This window comes from Rhyacophila brunnea, unplaced genomic scaffold, assembly GCF_057557595.1.
Source record: "Rhyacophila brunnea isolate RB1 unplaced genomic scaffold, BYU_Rbru_1.0 scaffold_3, whole genome shotgun sequence".
Lineage (NCBI taxonomy): Eukaryota > Metazoa > Arthropoda > Insecta > Trichoptera > Rhyacophilidae > Rhyacophila > Rhyacophila brunnea.
This window is the reverse complement of record NW_028232965.1, coordinates 21,001,379-21,024,179: the sequence shown is the minus strand read 5'-3', so window position 1 is coordinate 21,024,179 and position 22,801 is coordinate 21,001,379. Positions and strand designations below refer to the sequence as shown.

Genomic DNA, 22,801 nt, shown 5'->3' with positions numbered 1-22,801 from the left:
ACACTAGATCAATATTTTGAATCACTATGTTCAGAAATATACTTAGTAATTATAGTTGAGTTTAGTATTCCCGAGAATAATCAAACAAATCAATAAATAAATTGGTATATCTATCTACTTACAAAATAAAATACAAAAAAAATACTAGCGTTCATACCAAAGGCAATCAGCAATCGGTCTTAATACCCTTACAGATATTTACAATAATTTATTCAACGATGTAGAAATTAATGTTAACAAATCGTACGTGTTATATTATATTGGATACTAGAAAAAGTATATTACTGTATGTGTCAATAACGGAACTAATTTGAAATTAATTGTATAAATAAAAAAGTTCAAATTAAATCTTAATGCGCATGCTTGGCTAGTTGTGTAAAGATGTATTTAAAAAGATAAATATATATTATTAGGTAAGTAACACAACATTTTATTATAGTTTCTTCATAAGAGAATTATATTAAAAACAAAATAGAAATTGATGTGAGACTTTCGTAATATTTTACAGCAAACAACACTCGGGGGCGTCAATCACAATTAAACGTCGCGAACCGTTCTGCCTCTCGGCGTTTCGACTGAAAGGTTTTGCGGTAAAATTATAACAACAATTATCGCCGCCGTTCAGAATTTTCCGCAAGTTCAGGTGGATGTCCTCTCGGCTGGCTGCGGCGAAGAAGCTCGTAGGCCCTCTTTCTTCTCGTGCACTCGCCGGAGATAAGGCTGACTGCAGGTCGGCCGCGTTCATTGCACTCCGTCTAAAACTCTGCTCAAAACACGGGAAAACTTTTTGACAGCGGCGATTTCGACGCGGTGGGCAGGAGGGCACCGCGCAAACCCACTACTAGGATAGATGTCGGATACCTCTTTCGAAAATTCGATAACCTGATTAAGTCGGCGTCACGAAATGATGCGAGGTGAGCGTGCATGAAAACAAGACGGAAAATAATTGACGTCTAGATTGGCAACACACTGTGTTAATAATTTATTATTTTGTTCGAGACATGCCGCGCTGTTGCCGGGTGAAATGTTTTCGTTTATCAATCGGAAAATACAATATTATTTATCCCTGATACCAGACAATATTATTATAATGGTGTTATGTTGAAAATGAAAACGATAGTGATGTGTACCTAGCCAGTTCGTTTTACATATGCTATCAGTACACATGTATGTGATTTTGTATAATAATGATTGTTGCATTTTTTATTCTTTATATGACTTAGGAGTGCGTGCATTTAAATTTATTATATCTACGCATTGCTGTGAATTTAAATAAAATGAGGCCAACGATATGTGTATAGGTATACACGTAAAAGTAAAACGATAGTTACTATTGACAAAACAAATGTCTTTCTTTTAATTTTATGTTAAGAAAAAAAGAAACACATAAATCACATTAGATGGATACATTAAAAGTGGATAGAAATAAACACAGATTCTCAGCATGCAGTGTCCGACCAAATATGCCGAACAGATGCAATGTATGATAATGCAACCGGTGATGTACCTACAATAACACATTTATTTTCTAATAATAATAATCGAGAGAATTATTCTCATCTCGCGTCCTACGAGATGTCACACTGTTTTAACGTAAATTATGCATCGTGGAGCAACATGGAAAATACCTTTGAAATTAGCATTCGTAAGATTATTTATTAACACGTGTTGAAATATTTGCTAATCAAACGCCATCACAAAGTGAATTCATCCCGTGAGATAGATTGTTTATCGTAAAGTCGGTCGCGGAACTATGGCGGTTTTGTATGTCGAAGAGGTCTCTTTCCGACCGCTGGCGGGCCGGTACTGGTTGGTGAGCGGGCGTCGCGGGCCGCGAGTCGCGAGCCGAGGCCCGATCGCGGCCGGGAACGGTTCTTCGCTGAAGAGACCCGTTACAATTATTTACGATCGCAGGCGGCGCGATCCGACGACAGGACCTGTGAGCTTTTCACTTTTCATTGAATATTTTCATTTTCTATGCGCCATTATTTTCGAAGTCCCGCATACCGTCAACGCAGAATTAGTATCCAAAATGACTTACCGGATATGGTACGGGATACATTTCCATTTATCCCTTCTCATAAAATGGTAAGGGGTACACTTTGAAGATGGGGTGAATAAAATTCCACTGCAGTAAAGAGTACTTTCATAAATGAAAATTTAATCATGTGAGCATACATTTAGTATGGTCAAAACAGAGAAAATGAAACCTAATATACAGGTAAGTATATCATTACCACACAATAAAAAAAGAGAAATGTGCTGTTGAATGGCATCACTATTGAACGAATGTATAATAAAATTATTTGGCTGCAGCCATTTTAGGTATATTATGGACATGAAATACCTACAGTATATCTGTACCATGCAGGATGCACAACAAATTGCAACATGAAGCTTTCCGCCTATACCCAGTGCACACCATAGGGTACATATTATTATAATTATTATTTGCACATTATATGACTTTAAAGGTGTGTCTGCGTCACAATATGTACTTAATAAGAATAATTTATTTTCTACCGACGAAAACATCCGCTCCTTGGCCCCTAGTGTGAGATTATACGAAAAATAAACAAAAAGGGAATACAATAAGTTAGGTATGCAATGTTTATGAAGATAGTGTACGAAAAATATTGCAATTTATTTCTCGTGATATTAACTGACCTTGAATAATGAAAGTGCTCAAAAAACAACATTAAATATTTCACGAGGCAGTCGGTAATACAGGTAATCATATTTTTTGTAGGCAGCTGACGTGGAATTAATTAATTATGCGACTTCAGACAATAAATTATTAAAACAATACTAAGGAACGACCGGCAGGAAGCAACAAAATGTGCCGCAATACTGATAATGACCTCAATCCATAAAACTAATTAAGAATATATTAAACAAAAATGTCAGTGCAACTATTGAAAATAGAATGAATTAATCGTGCATATTTTTATTTTCACCCGAAATCTACCATATGTAATAAGCACATCCGATAACATTGAAAGGTTTGCATTTCCACATTAGGCTCCACAACATAACATCGATGACTATTTCGGTTGTAACACCATTAACAAAACAACGCCCAGATAAAAATACTTATTCTATAATAATAATAAGCTAACTATACTAATATAATGGAAAAATGAATTCAAGCGACCCAAATGACATTTTAACAGCAAAGCATAGAGGTATTTCAAAATGTTTGTACTATTCGATAGAAATCGAATTTAGCGACCTGTGTGTATACATAAAATACATAACGCTTAAAGTGGCCGAGAAGCAAAACCCGTTTCGTTAAAACCGAATCTAATAGTAAAACATTTAAATTCAATTTATACCGAGTACCCACGTCTCTATTGGCATCTCAAATTATCCAGAAACACCAAAGTTCCTCAATAGAAAACACTGTTGAGGCCAAAAAGTGGGAGAAAACATTCATATATAGACGAAGCCTAAGCATATGAAAATGAGGCAAAAAAGAACGTCCAAACGGCAAAAAAGGACCACTAATTTATATACCAACTCTGAACAGTCAGAACGGTACCTACTCATCATTGAGCACTTCTTAAATGGATCGGAAGGAAGACTTGCGAGTGCTGGGTATCACCAACTGGAGAAAAAGAGCGGAAACGTAGCATAGTAAGAAGAATAATTTCAATAATACTATTAATTTTCTAGACATAATTATATTACGCCTAATTTATAGTATGTATCCAAAAATAATTAATATTAATGGATGGAAAAATGTAAGTAGGTAGGTAGCTAATTTAAATTAATTGGAAATTATTCGAGCGGAATATATAACGTGATAAAATACTAATAAATGCAAGTTATTGTAACTGTTATAATTATGCTAAACGTGTAGACTGTGCTATTTTATTACAGTCCGCCCCAGCAACCCGGTTTGTCGAGAGCAATTTTCCTCTACGCCTGAATGAATACATTTCCATATAATATGTAAATATAATATATGTCGGGTGTACCTATAACGCACCGTCTTAATGTATGGTATATAATGTAAGTAGAGCAGATGGTAGTTTTTTCGTCTGTTATCATGTTCGTTTCTTGAGTGGAGCATATGGACACCATGCGGCGCCTACAAGAATTCGCTGTTATCTAATCCTCTTGCCTCTTTCATAGTCATGTTAGCAATGTTACTATCCCGCAGCGTTAGTCGTCTTACGTGACCATCCATCACATTCACATTCACCTAATTCAATATGATTTTGCATATCAAATATAAATGTATTCACTATTTCAACATATGAAAATTTATTCGTCCGAGTAAAGTATCGAGGTGGACGTGTGTGTCGGGATGTCAAAAAAGTATCGACACGTTACGGATACTGTACTAAGTATCGATTTAAAAGGTTTAGAATACAAAGAATGAGAGTATCCTCCACACGCAGCAGAAATAGAAAAGAATAATTTTATTTATTTATTTAAAAAAGACACGTTGAGTACATAACAAATTATTAATTCAGGACGTTCACAACATGACATTTAGAATAAAAAGTACAAGTAATCAGTTAGAGAAAAAACAATGTAGAGAAAAAAAAGAAAACAAAAAATAATTTTATACAAAAGAAATAAAATAAAAAAACAACAATTCAAAAAAAAATTCAAATTAAACAATAAAATAGAATTTAAAAAACAGAATATATAATGCATCGCTAAAAATATCAACATCTCTAGGGAGTGCATTGACCAGCCGCACAGCCCTCGCTATTGGTGCCTGGTGAGCCTGACATGAGGAAACAGCTTTCCACCAAAATAGGTCATGGCGGCCACGCATGCAATTGACGGGTGCATAAAAATTCAAATTTCCTAGAATATCGGGATTGGAAACTATGCCACGCGAGAGCAGGGAAAAATGCTTTAAGAGCACAAGTGACCTACGAGCTTCAAGAGAATGAAAGGCGAGCATGCCTTGAAGAAAGTTAGACGGAAAATACTTGTTTGAAAAGCTGTCAAAAGGAAAATAATTATAAACTTTAAAATAAAGATGTCGAAGAATTTTTTTCTGAACACGCTCTAAAACAAGCTTATAGGAAACCTCATAAGGACTCCAGATAATGGACCCATACTCAAGAACAGTGGCGCACCCAGGGGGTGGGCCAAGGGGCCCTGGCAACCCCCAAACATGAAAATTATCTCAATGATTTTAAACATTGAAATTGAAAGCCAATAAACTATACCTTTGGGTTTAGACAAATAAAAACACGGCAAAAAAATGATTTGTAATTCTCCAGCACCCCTTTTAGAAAAAAAAATTTGATTTTAATTTCTAACACAACACTAATGTCAGGTTTTTTAGAAACCCAATTTCTAATGGAACTGTCAAAAAATTCTCGGTGTCCATCCGAATTCCGGAGTGGTGTAGGTCATAGCTGGGGAGGGCTGACAGGGCTCTAGCCTGAGGGCCCGGGCTGTGGGGGGCCGGCGTGTCGGGTTGAGCAGATAAGTGAGATAAACACACATCATAAATTAGCTTTAATAGTATAAAAAAGTTGCCTGCGGCGCTATTATCCTTCATGTTCATGAACATTTTCAATTACTTATATAATTGTGCAATATTTTTTTTTAATTATTATGTGTCGATACTCGACAGCTCCATTATTAAAGTAGATGTATTAAAAATCGCCAATAATTCACTGTATAAGTACCCTTAATTTGAACTAAAACACAATTTGAAAAACGTTGACGTAGTGTTTCACACTGCCTTTAATTTTAGCGGTAGGTAGGGGGCCCGCCAAATATCTTAGCCTGAGGGCCCGTTTCAGGATGTGGGGACCATGGTGTAGGTACACCGAGTGGAGTGGTAGACAAAAGACCGATAAACGAGAAATTAGGCTCTGAAGAAGAAAAAGAGCCTATGAGACTAATTTACATTCTCCTACTTGGGCCCCCCCAATATTAAATCCTGGGTGCGCCACTGCTCAAGAATACTCCGTACTAACGACACATAGAGTGTACGTAAAACAGTTGGATTCTTGAATGGCTTGGCTTGTCTCATGACGAATCCTAGAATGGTTATTAAAGTACACAATGCATATTAATCATTTGAAAGTCGTGAACATACGAAAGTAATATTGAGTTAAAGATAATAATAAAACTTAATTTCAAGAAAATTAGTGATTTTTAAGGAATAGAAAATCGTCATCTAAAATCGAAGAAAGAGTTACATAATGAACTCTTTGACCTAACCATGAAAATAATGATCTCACTTGTTTCAAAATGTGCTGTATTTAAAATTTGTAATTTTAAGTGTTCGTTTACCAGAGAATTCAATACTTCCTGGCATTTCATGTTAATCTGATACTTCATGATGAATGAATCGCTGCTATTCATTTTTTACCTGTAGCTGCATCGGCTAAGGAAGCTTTCCTCCAAAAAGCTCTTGTAAACTGGATTTTTTTTTTGGGTGGACTAAACAAATTATAGTGATACTCAAAAGTATCAATATTTTCCTTCCGATATGTTACCGAGTATCGAAACTTTGTATCACTACATGACATCCCAGTGTGCGCGTCATTACCTTCAGCGTCGGTCTGAAATGATAATAATAATATGTAACGCAACGCTTAGCGCAATAAAAATGAGTAGGTTTGAAATTGTGACATGGTAGCGGACATTGCGGTCACTTATCAGTCGAAGATCTGTTGAACTGAACAATTTCTTTGCGGTAGCACAACAGTGTACTACACTATACATACAGCTATCAGAGCTGGTTACACTTTCAAGGCGATTGTGATTACTGATTAGTTAGGTTCCGTCTTCGCGGTAGACTAGACTCAGGAGCGATAAATCACCAAAGTCAAACTATTATGTACCAGAAGTCGAATGAACGTTTGTGTTATGCAAGATTTAAGCTGCTAGAGCATTCATGTGAACATTAATTAGTACGTCATAGTTTACTATAAACAGTATACAGTATACACGATACTTAAAATATTTTTGCGTAAATATTAGATAGAGTTCCGCATATTGTAAAATAATTACGGCAAATTTCGAAGGTATCAAAATAGCATCCACTTACGGAGAATGTTGGATATCATTTAATTTACATTAGGCAAGGCCAAGTAATGAAAGGTGAAGCTTTGGCTCTTAACAACGAACACACTTAGAAAATGGAAGTTTTTAGTAGAAAATAATACAATTTTCATGGAAAAAACGAATAATGGAGATTACAGTGATAATCCAATAAAATCTCTTAGATTTGAATATACATAGCTATATAGAAGACATTGGAAGAAAATCCGATTATCTGGGCCCCGTATCGGAGGGTTCAGAATTTTCGGAGACTGTGTGTATAATATCCGTTACTTTATCCAACTGTTTTTCTCCTGTACGTGCTTACACTGCTGTGCTGACTTTGAAGTGGAGTAAATGAAAAAAGTCTACCATTCATTACTTGTTGGAGCATAAGTCGTTTGTTCTCCCAAGATGCAGAACAAACCTGCCATTGGTTACGCCAATTTTCCAACAAAAGGGGGATATATATGTTCAACCAAACTGCTTCGTGTATCGATACATTCCAGTCATTTGAAGGTGAATTTAGATATAGGTACTTTTCACTTTAATTTATTATGTCTTATGTAATTTCCAAACTCCACAATAAATCAGCTTAACAAAGATTTATTACAGAGAGAGCACACCCGATCTATCTAAATTAAATGTTATTATTTTCTATGCTAAATGAGTATGTAAATAATAGCAAAATACAATCGCTAAAATAATTTGTTAGTTCCAACTGAATAGCTGAGTACAAAATATACCAATAATAACTACTGGGCGTTTTAATCGAATATATTATAATAATTTGCAAGTAATCAAAGTTTTTCGATTTATCATTTAATTGAATTAGTGCTCTATTTGAATATCAAACATTGATGGTAACACCAATAAATTTATAATAATTTGTTTTTATTTGGTTTAAAATTAATATTCCAAACGAGTATGTAAATGAAATAGACGCGGAAATTCGTGAACTCAATAATGCGAGGAGCGAATATAAAACGAGCGAATTGTTTTGTTTTGTTTTTAGCATAGCCATCGTTTTGATAAACATGTACATAACAATATCGACGCATTTTTCTATAATCATAATTATCTTATTATATAAAAATATTATCGTAACCCGAAATGATCTTCGTCGAAGAAATAACCAATTTTCGCAAATACCACCCGGGGATAGCGCACTGCAATATTTCTTTCGGTTCATTTATTCTATACGAGAATGTATGTGAAAACGGAATAAGAAATGGCGCTCATAATGAAATGAAAAGCCTGCTTTATGGCCGCAGCGCCGCCTTTTTGGAGGGCGCAAGAAAGTTATTTCGAAAAGCACAGACAGAAAGCTTACCAAACGTCATTGCTACAGTGTTTTAATTGGGCAGGCGGTAGGCGAAGTGAACCAACGCACGTTTTAGGCGAACGTAGACTTAGTTAATTACAGATCCGTATTAACTTTTCATATAATGCAACAATCAAATCATATTATGTTATTTTGCTACCTAATAAGAAGTCAAGCAAAAAAAAATATGTACCTGTGAGTGATCTTTCGTCAATTTATAACATATAAGTACATGACTGATTTTCTTCATTATCAGAGTTAACACAACTGTAAAATCTTTCTGTAAATAGAGTAAACTGAGAAAATAATTTTTCAATGGTAAATTATTTATATTACCTATATATATTTCAATGGTTTGGATTGGTCACAAATATATCGCAGGACTTTATCCACATAACGTAAAAAAGATTCCGTCCTCTAACACTGTGCCATTGAAAATGTCAGTTTAAGAAAATTAAACCTGTATTAAATTAAATTATGTGGATAGAGTTCCTACTACGGAGTCGATAAGCAATATTTTATTTTAATGGATTTCCATCAAGAATTGACAGTTAACAACGTTATTTTAAAGAAATTATGCAACAAACAAGGCCAGTACGGAAAAAATGCGCAAACTCACAACAAGATTAAATTATTTAAGTATTCCATACGTGAATTTTATTAATATATTTCAAGGATTTGATTTGATTATCAAATTCAGATGCTTGGTAATTGCCACTTGTGCTATAAAAATAATTTTCAACAATCAGGAAAAGTACCAGGTCTATATAATGATAGGAGAGGGTAATATTTTTCTACTGTTTCGTCAATGTTTTGCTGTCGAACGTCATGCGAATGATAAAACATTTATTTTGTTTTCCTTGGCTGAACGGTTTTACGGCTTCTCATAAGCGACTTACTGCTTTGAATATTAACAAAGAGGTGCGTAAAAACTGGTTCGAGTCGATAAGGAAAATACACGTGATCGATCCAACGAACGTGATTGCTTCAGGCGCCTGCCACGTATCGAGTGTCGAGTGGTAGACGAGAACCAATCGTTACGCATGCCTCTATGATATTCTATTCACAAACTGGACGCTTATTTGACAACGTCAAAAAGATATCAAATCAACTATTAATGTAACAAAGATATTTTTACTCTATGGTAATAAATAGGTGCTCGAAACTATTTTGTATTCAATTAGTACCAATTTAATTAAGAACTAATTGAGTCAAGATAATTGACGGAAAATGGCAGGGCGTCAAAGAATATTTTTGATGTAATAAATGTGAATATTAACATTTTCTCTGGATATACTTTTTTATTATTATTGACAAAAAATACTAAAATCGTCTTTATATTTCGACGTCCATTGTGGAGTAGACGGAATACCATGTGCTGGATTCGAGTCTCGCAGTAGGTTTATTCGTCTTCAATCAATATTAATTATATAGTCTAAGAGTTGAACGAATATCTTACAACCAATTCTAATAAAAATCAGTTTTGGGTGTTTAAACGCTAGTTATAAAACATTATATAATTTAGAAAAACACTTTCTGAGAGAGTATATTATAACCAATAGAAAAAATCTTTTTTGAAAAAAGTAAGCCACCCGGCCGGGAATCGAACCCTGCATCTCCACGAGTAATCGCCCCAATCGTCGCATTTATCCAATATGCTACGATGTGACATACTAATAGCGACAAATTTAAACTATTGGTCATTTTAATACCTACTCATTAGCGTTCTTCGAAATCAAGCTACTTTGGCAATAAGTTATAAGATAACAGTTATAAGATAACTATAATAACTATGATAACTATAATGGCCAACATTTTTTTAACAAGACGTTTAGACAAGTGAAACATTTGAACATTTTTTTCTTGTTCTGCGTCTTATAGGATTAAATTTGACAGAGACTCTAGCCATAAAGAAATATGACGAGGTCACTTTTCACATTTCCGGTAAGTGGCGCTCGTTAAAATAGCAAATATGTATTTGTCCTTGCTGGTCATAAAACACGTACCTTTTTATCGAGATTGAAAGACAATTTACACGCAACGTTATCGTTTGTTTGAGTGATTCACACCTAGAGATGGTAGAATTATGCTGCTGGTCGATTGCTGCTAAGATTGCGCAGATAAAACATCGATAGCTATCGAAATGTTTCGGTATAATCGATTCCTGTCGGAAGAGTGTGTACGTTGTACCGTATATCTGATTAATTTAAGAAATATATATTATACTGAAACTGATTCACATACAATTGGATAACCAAAAGATTAGTAAGTAGCAATTGTTTGGAATGAATTCTGTAGTAAGTATGTATAATATAAGGCCTTACTAATAATCAAAACGAAGAAAAATAAGGCAAAGACGTAAGACATTCTTAAATCTGATTATATTCAACTGAAGTTGTCATTATTATAATACATGTTTCATTAAAATCAATTATATTCCGACATACGTATAATATAATATGTTATTTAATCGATTAAATTTATTATTATCTACTGCCTTCTTAGAAACATAAAATATGTAGTAATTAAAAACAAATAAAATGCATCCGCAATAAAAGAGTGGTTGCTTGTTCGCTTATTAAGTCGTGGGTCTTGGGTTCGAATTTCAAGTTTGGCACATTCATATTTCATTATATCTCAACAAATTGAGAAAGTAGCTAAGGTCTGTTTCTTCCATAAGAAAGCTGTAAGAAACCTCTTCGTGAGGTGGTCAGGATCCATATACATACTATTGTAGAGCCAATGGAATGAATTAAAAACAAATAAGTAGGTACCTTATTTCGACTCATGCTCATTTCGAAAGTTTGAACAAATGGTAACGTAAGAATGTATAATATAAATATTTATTTACAGTATTTTGGGTAAAAAGTGCATGAGACTAATCGAGTAGGTACCTACTTCTTGTTTTTTAAAGTGATCACAAGTTTCCATGTACAGTAAGATACCAAAAATCAGTTCTCAACTCCGTAAAGTTGCAGAGTTCACGAAACCCCCTGTAGCCTGCCGATAATGGGAAACTTCGCCTAACATCCAGTCGTTACATCACTTTGTTATTATTAGTTTGTTCGATGAACATTATTAACAGGATGCTCTAAACTTAAGTCATGCACAGTCCAACAGTAGCTAACAAAGTTTACAGAATTAGAGATAACTCTTGAAAAATGAAAACGAAGACTGGTTGTAAATTACTTTTAGCATTGAAACATAAATCCAAGAACTGAATAGTTAGGTTACCAATTCCGGCGCCAAACCTTGTGTTTGTCTGCAATAGTGAATAGACTTACCTACGTATGAAATAGAGGATTTTTTCAGGTTGCACATAGATACATAACGCGATGTTAAAAGTTAAAATGTATGTTTCTGAGGTTTTTCAAAATTATGTTCTTTTAAGTAAAACCCCAGAGTTTTTGAAGATCACGTACCTATATTTTTTTTCTTAAATACAATTTATTAGCTTTTCCTGTTAGTTGAAAAGCGTATAGAAAATGTAAGTTCCGTATCACTTATTTAATAGTTAGAAGAAGTGTTTCTGTATAGAAGAAAACTAGGTAAATATAAACATAAATTGATCACTTATTCAGACGATTAAAAGTTAAAGTGTTAACGGCCCACGTGCTCGTCGTAGGTTAAAAATTGAGTTTTTATTGTATTTTCAAACCATGATCCTGGACACTCCTTAAACGTTGTGGATAATCTATTTATATAATTTTGAAGCCTTATTATCCTTTATAGTTATTTTAAACATTTGATGACTGCATAAAGTATTTTTGTTACATAAAATAGTATTCTTTTAAACCTCTCGCTCTAATGTTTTAGAATATAGTCATATTTCGGTACATAACTGTGCAGTGGTGTTAAGATTTTTTACGTTTATTAATTTTTAAACGCATTTATGAAACCATTAGTATAATTTATTACGAGATAATTTTTGTAAAATATTCACGATAAAAAAATATATTGATAATCTCTGTGATTCCAAATTTGACAAGAATTAGGCATTTTAATATTCAAAAAATCGGCAAGATTAACACATTCGAAGATGATTCTAAAGATACTTATTATAAGCTATGTCTTTGACCATTCAAGTGTGATAAACATCTTATGAATAATGATTGCTTTATAATAATTATTGACCTAAGAATAAGGTAGTGTTTTTTTGAAATACGCCTTTTCTTTTGTCATTCCCCAGTGGTTAAGCTACAACATACGGCTGTAGCCATAAATTGACAAACTATAATTGAAGTAGGGAGTAAAATGATATTGACGCGCGTGTTTGAACATGCTAAAAAATTATCTCATAATAAATTATACTAATGGTTTCATAAATGCGTTTAAAAATTAATAAACGTAAAAAATCTTAACACCACTGCACAATTATGTACCGAAATATGACTATATTTTAAAACATTAGAGCGAGAGGTTTAAAAGAATACTATTTTATGTAACAAAAATACTTTATGCAGTCATCAAATGTTTAAAATAACTATAAAGGATAATAAGGCTTAAAAATTATATAAATAGATTATCTACAATATTTAAGGAGTGTCCAGGATCATCGTTTGAAAATACAATAAAAACTCAATTTTGACCTTCGACGAGCATGTCCCCCCTTAAGAAGTATGCATATTGCGTAGGTACGTAACTTTTCACATATATATTAAATTCAGTGGATGTTCTCTCAAGAAAATATTGATTTTTTTCAAAAAGTGAATTGAATATCATAAATACAAAGACGCAAGAATCGCCATCGGCAGAAAAGCGAGAGTGAGAAGGGGGTGGAAGCTTTGTTTAAAGTCTAAAGCGCCCATTGCATGGTAACTAAGCCAAGATTCGGAGCCGTAGGGCTTCGGGTACGATACCGCGATTATAGTCTGTTATCAGCCAAATTAAACTATAACCGTTAAGCCGAATACAAAGAAGACGCTGTAAAAGTTAATAAGTTCCGCGGTCTTCGAAATCCCTTTGTGCTCTTTGAGAACGCGAAAGCAACGTTCGAGGTGGAATAAATTCAAAACAGCAGCGGGGAGGGTGGACCGAGCCACGGAAAGCAGTAAAGCTCGCGGAGATAACAGAAAAAAAGCACCACGTTTCACGAGATTAGTGGGCTGATATTCGTGTTTCTCGCGCTGTGAGAATACATCCTGAAAATGTACGTTTCCTGAAAGGGAATAATAATATTAGGAGACGGTTCGTTAATTTCCTACACCAAGAGGTAGACAAAAGATTGAAGTGTTGTATTGTTTCACTTTTGTGCAGATTTTTTTCACAATTGAAAAAAAAATCAGAGCATCATTGAATTGGAGTAGGTACCTACAAGTTTTTCAGGCTGGATGAAAAGTGCTTATAGTAAAAGTGACGAATGGAATATTTTTTTTTTACAGCGACAACAAATGACTTTCGCATTTATATAAAACAAAGTATGAGTATTATATTGTATAGACCTGGAAGGATAATATATTACGTTATTGTAGTATTGCCTAAGTATGTAGGTACCCATTGAAGCAATGTATTAAATAAAGTTTTCTACGTCATGTATGACAAGCCTGCTACTGACAGAAAGCAAATGTGACAAATACTACGTGAGAATAATCAATAAAACATGTCGAATGTAATAATAGAAAGTGAATGAATACATTATACTTACTTGTGCAACTGAAGATTCTACTGCTGCGTTATAAATTAACGTAATAATACGATCATCAATGATATTTTGTAATTGAAATTATTTTGACTGGTTAATACGACCAGCTAAAAAATCTATTCAAATAATATATTTTTGTAATAAGGTTTATATAATATTTTAATTTTAAAGAAACAAAACAAAAACACGATATTTGATTTTATTGTAGGTGGAATTTAATGTGGGGATTGCTAGATAGTTAAAATTGTTAGATGTAGGTCCCTACAATAATAATGCATCTTGATTACTGTACGTGATAACCAAACTAATAGTAGGTAAATACACAATTTATTTCGGAAACAAATATTTCTTTTTAGAATAAATATATTATTACATATTTATGTGTGCCAATGCATGAAGCTACCAAGGTGAGTTACATAATACATAATTTGATACCTGGCATCAATCTTCGAATCAACAGTAATTTAATTTGTTATGTAATTTTTTAAATATGCTTATTGTATTCACACCTTCAGAGAGTATTATTAAAATACAAGAAATCGGGGCGCAGATAAATTTAATGTTGGGATATACATAATAATGAGTTAAAATTCAAAAAAAAAAAAAAATAATACACTCGACTGGTTGACGTACAATGTAGGTATATTGATGAATTCTTTTAAAACATAAAATATTTTGTATCGACTAAATGGAGAAGATCGGCAGCCGCCAACTTCATTCATAAGAGTGTGAAAGTGATAAAGCTATAAGTAAATTTTGTCACATTATATTAGCTGTTGAAAATGAAAGCGCTTGCTCAACGACTGGTGTAATTATGTCAAACTTGGAATACATTAATGCCCCCATCATTAAAACACAAATTGTGGTATCGCTACTGACTCGAAATGGTGACACTTAAAAAGACTATGTTTAGTTTAACCTTCCCCAACATAGGTAAGTGAAACATTTTGTTTTCTTATAAGTAAAATATAGCAAGAAAAAATCAAAAGTTGGGGATTGCTCTCTTTTGTTCTTGACAAAAACGTGTATTTTCCAAGCATGATTAAAACCATTAAATACCTGTTGGTCCCGTCATATTTACGGAACTAATAAGTGGTACTTTTTTACGTTAATTTCTAATATAATATTAAAATGTATATCTCAAATAACTTCGCCATATTCGAGAAAACGACTGAATCAACAATAATTGTAGCAACAAAATCAGAGCAGGATCACTCTAGATTCTAGATGGAAAGAGATTGCTGACAAAGCCTATAATTTCAGTGATTACAATCTTCAGTAATGAGGCAAATGATATGAAGGGGTTGCTTCCGGATTTTGCGAAACATATTTCAACACAGCTAATGTAATGAACATACCAATTATTTGTTATTATAATTTAGTTAGTCGACGTATAGAAAAGTTTCATGTATACAGTCATTAAGAAATAATGAGACTAATATGTATCGGCTCATTTCAATCATGTTAACATCTAGTTAACGTACATATTATATATTATTGACGCCCACGAACGCAGACAATATTTTATAAACACAAAATCACACCAAAAAATGTTCAATTTAGTAAACAATACTGATATATCCAATTTTATTTTTCTTATGGCAATTAACTCATTTAGTGCTAACACCGCGACTGGCACGATTGGAGTCGTTGATCATTAGATATAATTAACGTGTTATTTAAATGTGGTAATTAAAAGGTTAGCAGTGATTGTGTTGGGTTCACAATTCAATATAAAATAATATAAGTGAGTTAATTCATTAAAAAATTGATTTATGTGAAAACCAATCATTTACGTTTGAAACATAAAACATCTCGTTTACCACAAATATGGTACGAATTGTGAACTGATCACAGTTTGAAAGTATATGTATCTTGTTATAGATGTAAGTGTTGTGGATACAATCCTCTGGAGTACATAGATTTACAGAATTTATAAATAAAATTTCCAATCGAGAGGTGGAAGCTCTGTAGTACCTAGTAAAGGTATTATGACGTATTGGTACAATAATCTGCAAGTTTGGGTGCGCGATTAAAACTGTTTTGGATACCACTGGTCTAGTGAGGGCAAGTTAAATAAAATTATATTTCATGTTTTATATCATCCAAGCATGCTGTCAGGGAACACATTAATCTGTTCTGTGTATACTGTAGTAGTGTAGTACATCGCTAGCGAACAATTTTCTGATTAGGTGTTAAAAATAGTAAAAATAATATAAGTATTTTTATTGGTGGCTTCCTATGGATTTAAAAAAAATAGAAACAGCCTTTTTAGCTTCAACCGAACGCTTTCCCACAAAAAATCATTTCAGAATACAGGTCAAAATTATTAGCTTTTTTTACATCCAAACCGTTTTCCACACAAAATAAAATTTCCGCCCGGAACCGAGAGATTTTTAGCCTTTCTTTTGAAAAGATTTTCCCCGTTCCATCAGCTTTTTCATCGAAAATAAATATCCGTCCAGAACCAGTGTCGCTTTCTCAATTTCTCCAGGTGTTAGGAATCGTAAGCGCCCTTTAAAATACTGGGATGCAATTCTTTCGTGTGCCAAAAGAATTTCCGAGTATGCCATAGATTCACCGCCGCTTCAATTTGTATTCAATTGTTTACACCGCAAATTGAATGTTATCTCATAGAATAGAGAATAATATAGTAATGCGGTGATAATCCTTTTTATGCATACTAAAAAACTAAAATAATATGTATGGTAACGGGTGGCGTGTCATGGGATTTTTCATTTTAAATGAGGAATATTATTTTTTGCCACTGGGGATCAAATACGAGACCTTTTATTAGCTCTGCCTTGCATTTTTTTTCATAGAAAATGAGAGGTGAGAGCTTTTTGTTATCTCACCTTTCTAAAAGTTTTCATCCAAATCCTATCATCATTCCGCTGTAAATGAAAAAAAAATCGGCGGCTTTATTAAGCATTTCGTCCGGTATGCAGTTCGCTATCCCTGATATGGTACAAACCGCAATTAAAATTCGATACAAACATACTAGTTATAAGTATGTTCTTTTTTGCGTTTTATAAGTCTTGTCACAATATGATTTAAAACGTGTAAAAGAAGATTTGCAATAATATACAAGTACTGTTATGTCTTATATATATATTATAAATAATTTGTAGTTGCGAGGTACCTATTGGTTAACTTGGGTGCTAGTATGTATTGGCCGATGTACGGAAAATATTAGCAAACTAGCCATGCAGCTACAAATCTGCTTAGAAAAAATGATTAAAAAATAGAATATTAAGACGTGATATTGAGATACACAATTCACATATGACCACTGCAACAAAAAATAGTAAGGTCACCCAGCTTAATAGTTTAGCTGAGTATAATATTGGAATTACAATATTAGCCACTAATGAAGTTGCTCGTCGCGATATTGGTCTATCTCGGATTATTATTTATTTACTACCAACTGGAAGAGCTGCTATCGAGATATCATTATAATATGACATTGAACACGTTTTAGTAACACCGAAGGCTGGACTAATTTGCTTGATTGAAAAACTGCAATGCGCGGGAGTGGCGTGCATTCCTAAGTGGCTAACACTTTGTCATTATCAAAATGCAAAAGTGAGTTTTATACGGGCGAGTAGGATGGTATTTTTATTGCATAAATATTTTTATTTAAATATTACGAGAAAATATGAATAACAGGATATTATTTTAACGCTGTCAAGTCTGGTAGTGAGTATAAATAATTAAATGAAACAAAATAATATATTAAATACACATATATTAAGTACTAATAGCACCATATTTTTACCAGTTTGCTACTACATTACTCTTGACTATGATAAACGGCATAGACATGATAAGTAGTGTACTGATTAAATAGTATTCACATATCTTAAAATCTATATATTATAAGATTATCAGCAAAAATATATAGGTACCTACGTAGTTTCACAGTTAGCAATGGTGACGAAAAGCAACCCGAGTGCTAGACGATATTAATATTTAGGCACGTATTTTTTTCGACTAATACGTGGTGTAAATGATAACTCTGTCATTCTAGATACTATTGACTTTTGTGTCCATGATAACTATCTTAAAAATCGCGAGCATCAGTTATTGGTTCTTCTAAGGTGCAGAACTAACCTCCATTGGTGATGCCAATTGGGAGGGCAATAACTATGTTAACCAAATCGCATCGGAAGTTGATTTATCCCACAGTAGGGGTGGGCGTTGTTTCATAAATTCTTAAAATAGGGTCCACTTAGCTCATTCGGTGTGCTTCCATGCTTTATAATTTTTGTACCAATTTACTTTTTATACTGTATTTGTGAGATACTGCATAATATAATATTTCTTTCTTTTTTACACTGTTTTAATATTATTTCTTTGTTTTTAAATGTTATGTTGTAAATGTATTAAATTTATAATTTGTAATGTTAACCGTATGTAGAAGAAAAAAAAAGAATTTGAATTTGAAAACAAAAACAGAAAATTGTGATGTGATGTAGGTATGTCTACGCTCCCTGAGAGCGGGGATGCAACAGGTAAGGATATATTTTCATCAGATTTTTAAATATGTCAAAAAATCCAAAGTGATATCTTGTATCAGAATAGATTAAACTAAATGTTCGTAAATGCTCGGATAGAAATGTTCGGGAAAAATTCTGATACAACTTTTGTATATGTTACGCCGAATGTGCGAAATTGACTATTACATGAAATGGGCTAAATTTGGCCTAAATCAGCCCGTTCGTTGCCTTATTCATGAATTAGACAAAATATCTGGCGAGTGCCAGAATTCGGCAGTAATTTTTCTGCCTAGTTCATGCATTGGACAAATTAGATAGTAGCGCTACGGTGGTATTTTTTGCAACTAAACTAAATGTGTCAAATGCTCATGCATAGGTCAAAATGTTCGTATATTATTTATGGTCAATATAGATGGTCGCGCTCCGGTGGTGTTTTTTGCAACTAATCAAACTAACCAAATGTGTCAATTGTCATTGATTATAATATAAAAATATACCAATCAATAACTACAATGACATCCATATCCATTTACTATGCGCAAAAGAAATCTAGAACTATAATATGATAACGGAAGAATTTTATTAAAAGGGATTTTCGCGATTTGATTCGTGCTTGGGTATCAATCGTGCAATAGTCAATTGTATGTTTGTAATGATATATTGTTGATACTTGTTAGCTAACCTCAAAATGGACATTCAGTTGAATAATTCAGAATTACAAAACCTAACCTAACATAACCTAATAATAATAATATTATATTATGTCCAATTATAACTAATAAAACCATCCGTATTAAATTTGCTTTTTCTACTGTCATGTTGACAGTTTAAGAATTCCGTACTCTGGCGAATTCACGTACTCGGCAGAAAATTAACCTAATTCATGAATAAGGCAACAGCCTTGACTATTACATGAATAAGCCAAAATTTAGCCCATTTCATGTAATAGTCAATTTCGCACAATCGGCGTAACATATACATTGTTCACTGAACCGATGTATCTTGGTCTGGACAAGACGATACAAATCAAGCAATTAGATACATAAAAATTACATTTTTAGCAATACCTGTTTAGGATGGTGTTTCCCAATTATTTTTAGTAACGGATCCTTTATCTAATTTTATTTTAACACATAAAAATAATGCACGATCTGTTTTCATTCATTGTGATTCTCTTCTAGTTCGGATTATTCAATAAAACATTTGAGTATTGTTTTGCCCCACAGGCCACAGCTGAGATCAGTTACAACCTAGGGGCGGCAGGTTATATTAAAGTATGGTGAAGCAGGCTAGTATGGTGAAAAAGTATGGTGAGGCGGGCTGGTAATCAATTTGTGGCAAAATTTGAACGTTAACATTATATTATATGGGTACGTTATAATGACCAAAGTAAATCCTCTGTGATGCCCTGAATTTTTTTTATCGCGTCGCTATTTATTGTAAGTTGTCGGCTATTGTTGGCCTGCTTCATTCAGCTGTATGAGAAAACCAATTTCTTGCCCCTCTTTTAATTTAATACCTCTATGGTTGCAACTAACGAAGGAGTGACAATATGTTATCTCTCGCATTAAAAATCTTTATAGGTATCTTATCCAGAGAGTTTCATTGGTCTTGGGGAAGTTTTATAAATTTGTGCTTTGTTGACTATTTCCATGTCTTTGTTTCCTAAACAATCTCTTGTCGACATCCTGAGATGGCTGAAGCTTAATTTATTCGACAATCAATTGAGATTTATGATATTTTGACGTTTAAAAATGTAGAATCAATCATAACCTGTGGACAAATGATTATTGATCAAAAATAAAGTGTGATATTCAACGAAAATCTGGAGGGATTCTGAACAAAGTGATTTGGCATGTTTTTAATACATGGCCGTATCACGAAGAAAAACCTAGTCGACCTTGAAACAATTATTGGTCAGTCGCAGGTCACCATTAATGTTAAGGTAATGTAGTCTATTGGTGTCTAGTAACAGACAAGACCCTTTAAGAATAACACATTCTTACAATAATATATGAAAAATGGCTCCTGGTCGGAACTGAGAACGCCAATGACGAGTATTTGCTGTCAATGCGTATTACATTATGGAATAGGTACACAGGGAAAAGATCATGGTTGAAGTGGCAAGGGGCAGTAATTAATATGCGGTTCACGCCACCGTTGACAAACGACCTCCTTTTGTCACGGAAAAGGGCGTATTCAAAGTCCTCTATCATTGTTCCCACAATGGACAATGTATGGAGAATGTGAACATCAAGCCGTAAACACTTTTCATTACTTCAGGCTGACGGATATAAGCGACGTCATAAGGGAAGAAAGGATAAAACAGATTGTATTATATGTATAATAATTATAATTTTCAATTTGTTTAATTATGCGTTGCATTAAATAATAATCACCAACTACACTAAAAGAGTATAATTAATATAATCGAATACCTGAATAATAATAATGATAATATGCGTATGTACATAATTAATTACTATGTGAAATAAAATAAAATATATATATTTAGGAATATTTTAATTATTATCATCTCAGTCTCATTCCATTTCTAATGCTGATTGAGATAACTTCTGACATCTGACTCACAATAAATAATTTACAAATGTGATTCTTTTATGCAAGATATTACAGTGTTGCGATGCCATTTTACGATCTTTTTTATGAATATGCAACAAATTAATATTCAAACATAATTAATATGTTGCATATAATAATAAGATAATATATTATTACAATGTTTGGAGACACGAATAAATACACAAAAATATTATAAAATATCCGAGTAGGTACTTTTTTTTGAGCCGTTCTAGGTCGTATGCCAATTTTCGAATATGATCACTAATATTTATTATAATATTAGGCATATACTTATTGACAAAACTTTGACAAAATTGTATCCGCAGAAAACCCTATAGTAATATCTACAAAATACGACGTAACAAAAACGGAAAAATATTTTCAGATGGCCACTTTTTCTATGAGGTTTCTAAAACTACCTACTTTATTCTCCTTCGTAGCTTCATTTGGGCGTGTCTTAAATGAATTAGGTACGTTTTTAATTATTCGCAGTTTATTTACTTTCTATAGTATTTTATTAATACTAACGGGGGTGTTTATTTTTCAATGTGTTATATGGTGAATTTATATAATATGCAGTTATATTGGTCGACATCAATTACCACACGTGTACGTAACCAAAATATAAGATACATATATGTATATTAATCAATTAAACTAGATAGCCACTAGGTCTACGTTTGTTTTAGAATGCACTCAATGCAAAACATAAGCGTATATCGGTACCTAAGTATATATCAGAAAATATCAATGCTTCTAGGGCGAAAAATCATACTATTTACAAAAACAGCAACAATGCATCGATTTAAATAAATGTCTATGTAAACGATGTGGGACAAGCATCGATATGTAAATATTCGTTATTTTGCATATTATCAATTCGATCGACTAAAAAAACCACAAAAGTAGGTTTGTATTATTATGAATTTTGTAAGAATTTTGTTCAGAAAATGTAGGTAAGGTGATCAATCAGATGTTGGCTAACATATTATTATAGCAAACTTCCGCAGTGTGAGTTTTTCGAAATGCAGCGGTGAAGTTAGTAAAAAGGAGTTTTGTTATGTGTTCTATTTAAGTGGCAAAGGGCCAGCAAGCAGTTAGTTGCATAATGCTATGATAACGTGAGAGTATTGGAGTTGGCAGTTGGAAAACGATTGATTTAAACTTCAACTTGCATTTTAAAAAGGTCTGAATAGGGTGATTTTAGCGAGAGCGAGAAGAGGTTTCGTAACAGATTTTTCTTTTGCGAGAAACTGGTGTTAGCCACCTGCTCAACATATAAAGTCCATGCTCTGGGTCCATGCACACATTGAAAAAAATGCATTTTATACAAAATACATTTCTAATATTATTTTATTTTTAACATTTTAAATTATCTAACAATATGACGTATTGTCTTTTAATATATAATTTAGTTTTTATGTAAATGCGCGTCAAGCGCAATCATATTTCAGGATTTAGTGCGTGTACAGTCCGCATGAGCGTAAACCACTATGTATGAATGCACCACATTGAATGAGGCTGAACTTTAGTGGCGGAGCACACTACAGAAACCCGTGCGATGCGCGCACGGCGAAGAGGCCTAAACTGCACTTACTTTGTGCGCAAAGCAAGTTAGTGGTTTTTAAGTTTGCATTGCATTGCACGGCCACTCGCAGTGTGCTTTGTCGCTTACGTGTGCGGTGTGTAGAGAAGACGTGTTGGACGTGCAAGCGAAGCACAAGA

At 33.3% G+C, this 22,801-nt stretch overlaps 1 protein-coding gene across 1 annotated transcript in view; it reads right to left on the bottom strand.

The window, feature by feature from the left end:
• gus (splA/ryanodine receptor domain and SOCS box containing gustavus) overlaps nucleotides 1–22,801 on the bottom strand; it is a 217,295-nt gene that overhangs the window by 179,126 nt on the left and 15,368 nt on the right. The window lies entirely within an intron of this gene.